Here is a 6,548-nt window from a genome sequence, read left to right as displayed (position 1 = left end):
TAGGAGTTTGTAAGGGGAATTTAGAAATTCGCTGCATGCCACCATTCATTCCGCCGTAAGTCAGTAGGGGTCTGTAGGAATTAGTATTTCCCTAGCGTTGTTGGAAATTACAGTAACCTTCTGATTCCCATTTCAAAAACCCCTAAATTCCGTATATATAAACCTCTAGACAAACAGTTATTACAGACCACGTACAAACATAGATGTAACTTTTCATTCACTAAGACGAGTGTGCATTATTAACTAGAAAATACTTGCCTGATGTTCTGTAAAATATTGTGTCACGAATCGGCTTTTGGCGTTTCAGACCATAGACAGCTGAAACTAAATACTGCAACCATAGATAAAATAACCTGCAACTTTCACAGATGTTACTAATAGCCACAGATATTTCTTCTAGAGAATCTGCTCATACCTCCATGTTATAATAAGCCAAAAAAGGGAAAAAAAATCCAGATGTCTGTACACGATAAAGAATTTTGTACCAATTTATGGCTGTGGTCTTTATATCGATATGCAATGAATTAGCTGAAATGCGAGAAGCTGCTAAAAGTATTTCGTTTTGCGTTCTCAAGACACTTCGTGGCGGCCATGTCGTAATTAGGCAAGAAACGGAGTATGAGCAATTTTGACCGGCAAAGCAGTTCGGTGCCTAGATAGTATAGAGATCGCTGCAGAAGATACATAAAATGAGGTAAGAAGTTCTGAATGGTGGGCTTCATGTGGTTCCCAGCTGCGCAGCGACCGTAAACCATAAAATCACCAAATAAGCAGCAACCAGGCGCAAAATCATGTTTTCTTTATTTACTTTTGCAAATCGATTTCAACTGATTAACAGCCATCATCGGTGTTTCCAACGGATATGTGCCCTTAGTAGTAGTAGTAGTAGTGGTTGTTGTTGTTGTTGTTGTTGTTGTTGTTACTCAGGGCACATATTCGTTGAAAGCACCGATGATGGCTGTTAATCAGTTGAAATCGATTTGCAAAAGTAAATAAAGAAAACATGATTTTGTGACTGGTTGCTGCTTATTTGGTAATTTGAGGTAAGAATTGTTTACGAAGGAAAGTATTTCATTTCATATGAAGCAGAGATAAGTGAAGTTATTAAAAAAAAAAATGACATGCTCGTCGACAATTTAAAAATCATAGCAAAAAAAAGTTACTTTTGTAACAACGGAAGCCGGAAGCCGGTTCGCGATAAATGAATAATATAGTCTGCAAACGCCAGGAAAGTGTTATTTGTTTAGTATTGTTGTCAACAGACAGAAAATTTAATGTGTATGCACGCTTAAGCTCTCTCTTCCTACGCTACTCGGTTAATTGGAGATTATCCTCCTACGAAAACTGCGCGCGCACTCGCAGGACTCCGACAGCGCGCGCGCGCTCTCCCTCGATAGCTCCCGGAACTTCGCTGCCGCAGATAGTTCCGCGACCCCTCCACAGATGGCGGCACGCGGCCGTCGCCAATCGCGCAAGTACGTCACAATGGCAACCGACGGTCGCCGCTGCAATTAACAATGCTGCCGCGTGCACTTCTGCCGGCCGATCTCGAGCGTCGAATGCCGTACGTCGCGCGCAGTGAATTGCGATGCAAGGAGCTCTAAGTGCGTAGCGATCGGCGCGAGGGAGTCGGTAGGCGGTTGGCGCACCTGGGAGGAGCGAGCGAGCGGCCCGGCGACCCGGGAGTCGCACCTCGGCGAGCGGTGGGCCGGACACGGCCAGCCTCAGGCAGCAGCCAGTGCCCGCCCGTGCCTCCACACGCGCTCCTTCGCCCGACAAAACAATGCGCCGGTGGTGCGTGTAAATACGCGCAGCGGCTATTCGGGGAGCAGCGGAGTGCTGGCAGGCAGGGCTCCCAGCCGCCTGTCATGTGTCAGCGACCCTGAGGCCGCCGCCGCCGACGACGACTCTTGTTTATATCGATCACGTGGTGTTGTCATTCTGACGCGGTGCATCTGAGTGAGTACCCCTCAAGAAAACGGCTATACATTCTGCATGCAACACGTGTGTCTACACACAACTAACTTACTGTAAGAACGTGGCGTGCTGTCGTAATTTACGTACCCGTCTTTAATTTTCCTTAACAAATTTTTACTTTTTGTGAAAGGTATACTGCTATCTGAAGATAAACAGTATAAAGTAGACCCGCAATTTCTCAGTGGACGAATTTTCCTATATAAAGGAATGCACAAAAGCTCTCAGAAAAATACAAAGCCCTTAGGTGCCTCTCACGAAGCATGAGATACTCTAAAATCTCCATTAAAACCTTCAGTCAGATCTCGGAAAGCTGTTGTAAGATGATTATTATAAATATTATTAATATTATCACCATCATAATTCGTAGTTTTATGTGAAACACTAAACTCCACTGCATTTTTTTTTACTGAATATTTATTAGTCAACTGCCGATATTCGAAGTTGTGTTGCATCTTTCACACTCTCCCACCTCTCTTCCAACACTGTGATTTTTCTGTTATTTTTTTACCCTGCCTGCCACTGACGGTTCTGCACAATGAGCAGTCACAAAAAAATGTAACATAAACTGACAGTAGCTATGGTTCATTCGTGATGCACCGACAAAAAAAAGGTCAGACTCTTCGTTTTTGTTTTATTGAATCGTGAGGCTTCGAATGTAAACACGCGAGATCGCTGCAAATGCATTGGTTTCTACCAATTCTTTTACTGAATAAACGGCAGTTGTTATTGACTGTTTTAATCTGTTGCATTTCGAATTATAATGTTTGACTTTTCACTGTTCCATGCACCTAAAGGAATGCTGCTAAAAATCCCTCAGGAAATATATATATATAGTTTCGTATTGGAGAGGTAGGAACCACAAATATAAACTGACCATGAGCCACAACTTTTCTTCGCTACCACAGTACGTTATCCTGCGTTTCGTCCTAAGATTTGTGTATAATTCAGTCACTAAATGCAAACTCCACTCCATGTTCCACTTAAGTGTTAATCATGAGCTGGGGGTATACATTCTGTAATTTAGTGCGTTATGTTTCCTTTTGCAAATTTTCTGTTCCGTAATTTTAGAGAAAACGGAAATTATTAACGCCAATAGCTATCGGAAGAGCTACACTGGAAGATATTGCTGTTATTTCGATTACCGACAGGCTGCAATTGTGTGTGTGTGTGTGTGTGTGTGTGTGTGTGTGTGTGTGTGCGTATGATCGTGCGTGCGTGCGAGATCGGATTTTAGATCTAAATATTTCAGTTATTGATTAAAACTACTGAAACTTTTACCTTCCGCCGTAACAAATGCCTCCCCAAAGGCAACATTTATAACTCCAGCAGCCGGCCGTGGTGGCCGAGCGGTTCTAGGCGCTTCAGTCCGGAACCGTGAGACTGCTACGGTCGCAGGTTCGAATCTTGCCTCGGGCGTGGATGTGTGTGATGTCCCTAGGTTAGTTAGGTTTAAGTAGTTCTAAGTTCTAGGGGACTGATGACCTCCGATGTTAAGTCCCATAGTGCTCAGAGCCATTTGAACCATTTTATAACTCCAGCTTTTCATTAATTGATGGTTTCAGTGTTTAGAGGTTCTGTTTTTGGAGTGACTCTGTACCTCTTATCGTACGAATCAGTAAACGAATCTTACTTCCGAACATTTGTTGGTCTCTCTCTCTCTCTCTCTCTCTCTCTCTCTCTCTCTCTCTCTCTCTCTTTTTTTTTAAAATACACGGGGTATCGCTCCTAAGAGTCGTTAGGCACAACACACGTTTCATGCGTTGTGTCAACGGGAAAAGTCAGTTTGTCTCCGGTGCCGAACATGATTTTCAAAGTGAAATTTTAAGTGACCATTCGATAGCATCGTCCCAAAGAAGTCCATGTGTTAATAAGGACAGTAAAATATGAATAATAACGAGTATACCAGCAGTGATGATGTTGATGTTTGGTTTGTCGGGGACTCAACTGCGCGGTCATTAGCGCCCGTACAAATTCCCAACCTTTGCTCAGTCCAATATCGTCACTTTTATGAGTGGTGATGAAATGATGACAACACAAACACCCAGTCATCTCGAGGCAGGTGAAAATCCCTGACCCCGCCGGGAATCGAACCCGGTACCCCAGCAGTGACGGCACCGTTCAGGGACGCGCTAACTGGTACCGCCATGAAGCAGCGCTGCCCACTCGCTGCTAGAGTACTCGTTATTCATCGTGTTTTACTGTCCCTGTTAATAAATATCGAAAAAACGAATGTCGGCTAGACTAGACTACTTTGGGACTGCTCTATCGAATGGGCACTTAAAATTCCGCTTTGAAAATAATTTGTTTGTAACGGGAAACAAACCCCAGCTTTCTGTGGATGCTGGGCGTCGCATAAAAGATGTGATGAGTGGTCTTTATTTGGGCTAGAATTAAATTTTCACTCTACAGCGGAGTGTGCGCTGATATGGAACTTCCTGGCAGATTAAAACTGTGCGCCGGACCGAGACTCGAACTCGGGACTTTTGCATTTCGCGGGCAAGTGCTCTACCAACTGAGCTGCCCAAGCACGACCCATGCCCCGTCCTCACAGCTTTACTTCTGCCACTTTTGATCTGCCAGGATGTTTCATATCAGCGCACACTCCGCTGTAGAGTGAAAATTTCATTCTAGAAACATCCCCCAGGCTGTGGCTAAGCAATGTCTCTGCAATACCCTTTCTTCCAGGAGTGCTAGTTCTGCAAGGTTCGCAGGAGAGCTTCTGTGAGGTTTGGAAGGTAGGAGACGAGGTACTGGCAGAAGTGAAGCTGTGTGGACGGGGCGTGAGTCATGCTTGGTTAGCTCAGTTGGTGGAGCTCTTACCTGCAAAAGGCAAAGGTCCCGAGTTCGAGTCTCGGTCCGGCACACAGTTTTAATCTGCCAGGAAGCTTTATTTGGGCTGATGCCAGCTATACATTGCAAACACTAAACTGTAGGTTTCTGTCGAACACCAGAGAAAATGCGCCTGTCGCCTCTTACAAGAGCCGGCCGCTGTAGCCGAGCGGTTCTAGGCGCTTCAGTCTGGAACCGCGCTGCTGCTGCTACGGTCACAGGCTCGAATCCTGCCTCGGGCATGGATGTGTGTGATGTCCTTAGGTTAGTTAGGTTTAAGTAGTTCTAAGTTCTAGGGGACTGATGACCAGAGATGTTAAGTCCCATAGTGCTCAGAGCCATTTCAACCATTTGAACCTCTTGCAAGAGACAGCATATATGACGAAGTGCTGGGAGTGGGACAGTGCTCGTTGGACGCCGTTCCTGAATACCTACTTCTAGGGAAACACAAGCTTTTAATCTGTTGCCGCATTCACCTATAGCGATGTGGCGTACTGATAAAGATACCAGATTGCGGGGTTCAAATTTCCACCTGTTCATTCACACGCCATTTCCTACACTTTCCCGAAGAGGAGTAAAGCACATACTAGGATAGTTCCTTCCCTATCATTTCCATTCCAAGGTTTGGCTCTGTCTGTAACGATTTTGTTGTCTACGGAACACTCGGCCTTAACTTTCTGCATTCTTGTTGCGTTACACTGACATTAACAAATGATGACTGATTTCTGAAATTATGCACCACTCATCTACCCTAGGGCTCCTATCTGCATAGTTTGTATTCTTTAGAGGATTACATACTAGTGTCGCATCTTGATTCTGCTAATGAACGAGAGCATAGTATCACATACGGTAGTTAATATACAATAAACAACTCGAGTAAGCAAAAGCTTTCTTCACCTAAGCTGAATAAGCAAATGTTCCCCTCATGCACCGTCCGCCGATAATGTTCCGATGCCGATTTTATGCCTGGCGTGTAAGCGACGTCATCTCATTAAACTACGGTGGGAGCTCGAAGTAACAATTGAAAACAACAATTGTGCATTCTTCCCGTCCGTTGTGAGCAGGCAGTGTTAAGTAGCGGACGTACGGCAACAGTTTGTCAAGACTGTCGTGTTGCAAGGCGCAATGGAGCAACACCACTAAACCAAATTTAAAAACATTCTCCGGAATGTTCTGAAGAAGCGAATAGTGTGTGCGAAGTTTGTCTCGCACACCTTGACTCCCGAACAAAAACAGTTGCGTGGACGCCCGTCTCGACTTCAGTGACGTCAACACGACGACAATTCTTGTCTGGAGAAAAATAACCATAGGTGACGAGAGTTGGTGTTATCGATACAAACTCACCACAAAACGACAAAGTACAGAAACGCACACATCCGAGATTCAAAGCTAATATGGCGCGCGAGTTGAACAACATCCCAAAGGAGCACTTTTCTAAGAGGTTGTATGAAATTTCTGTACGTAGTACTCAAGTGCAGCAAGACTATGTAGAACACGTTCGCATTAAAACCACCATCTTAACTTCGTTGTGGTTTTCGGTAACCCAGTCTCGAAACTTTCCGGACTGGCGGGGTACGCTGTGCCGCCCCCCCCCCCCCCCCCCTAAACCGCTGCACAAGACTCGGCCTGTGAACGGGTATACGGGCCCTTATATGGACGCGTACGATCACGAGCTTCCATATACACCACTGGCCATTAAAATTGCTACACCAAGAAGAAATGCAGATGATAAACGGGTATTC

At 45.0% G+C, this 6,548-nt stretch overlaps 1 protein-coding gene across 1 annotated transcript in view; it reads left to right on the top strand.

The window, feature by feature from the left end:
- Positions 1 to 1,526: 1,526 nt before the first annotated feature.
- Positions 1,527 to 6,548, top strand: part of LOC124607439 (proton channel OtopLc) — a 736,982-nt gene continuing 731,960 nt past the window's right edge. Inside the window, exon 1 of the mRNA XM_047139769.1 lies at positions 1,527 to 1,959. The gene's annotated coding sequence lies outside the window, so the exon portion shown is untranslated. The remainder of the gene's footprint in view (positions 1,960 to 6,548) is intronic.

This window comes from Schistocerca americana, chromosome 3 (genome assembly GCF_021461395.2).
Source record: "Schistocerca americana isolate TAMUIC-IGC-003095 chromosome 3, iqSchAmer2.1, whole genome shotgun sequence".
Lineage (NCBI taxonomy): Eukaryota > Metazoa > Arthropoda > Insecta > Orthoptera > Acrididae > Schistocerca > Schistocerca americana.
Note: the sequence above shows the minus strand (reverse complement) of the source record. Positions and strands in the feature narration are given on the sequence as shown.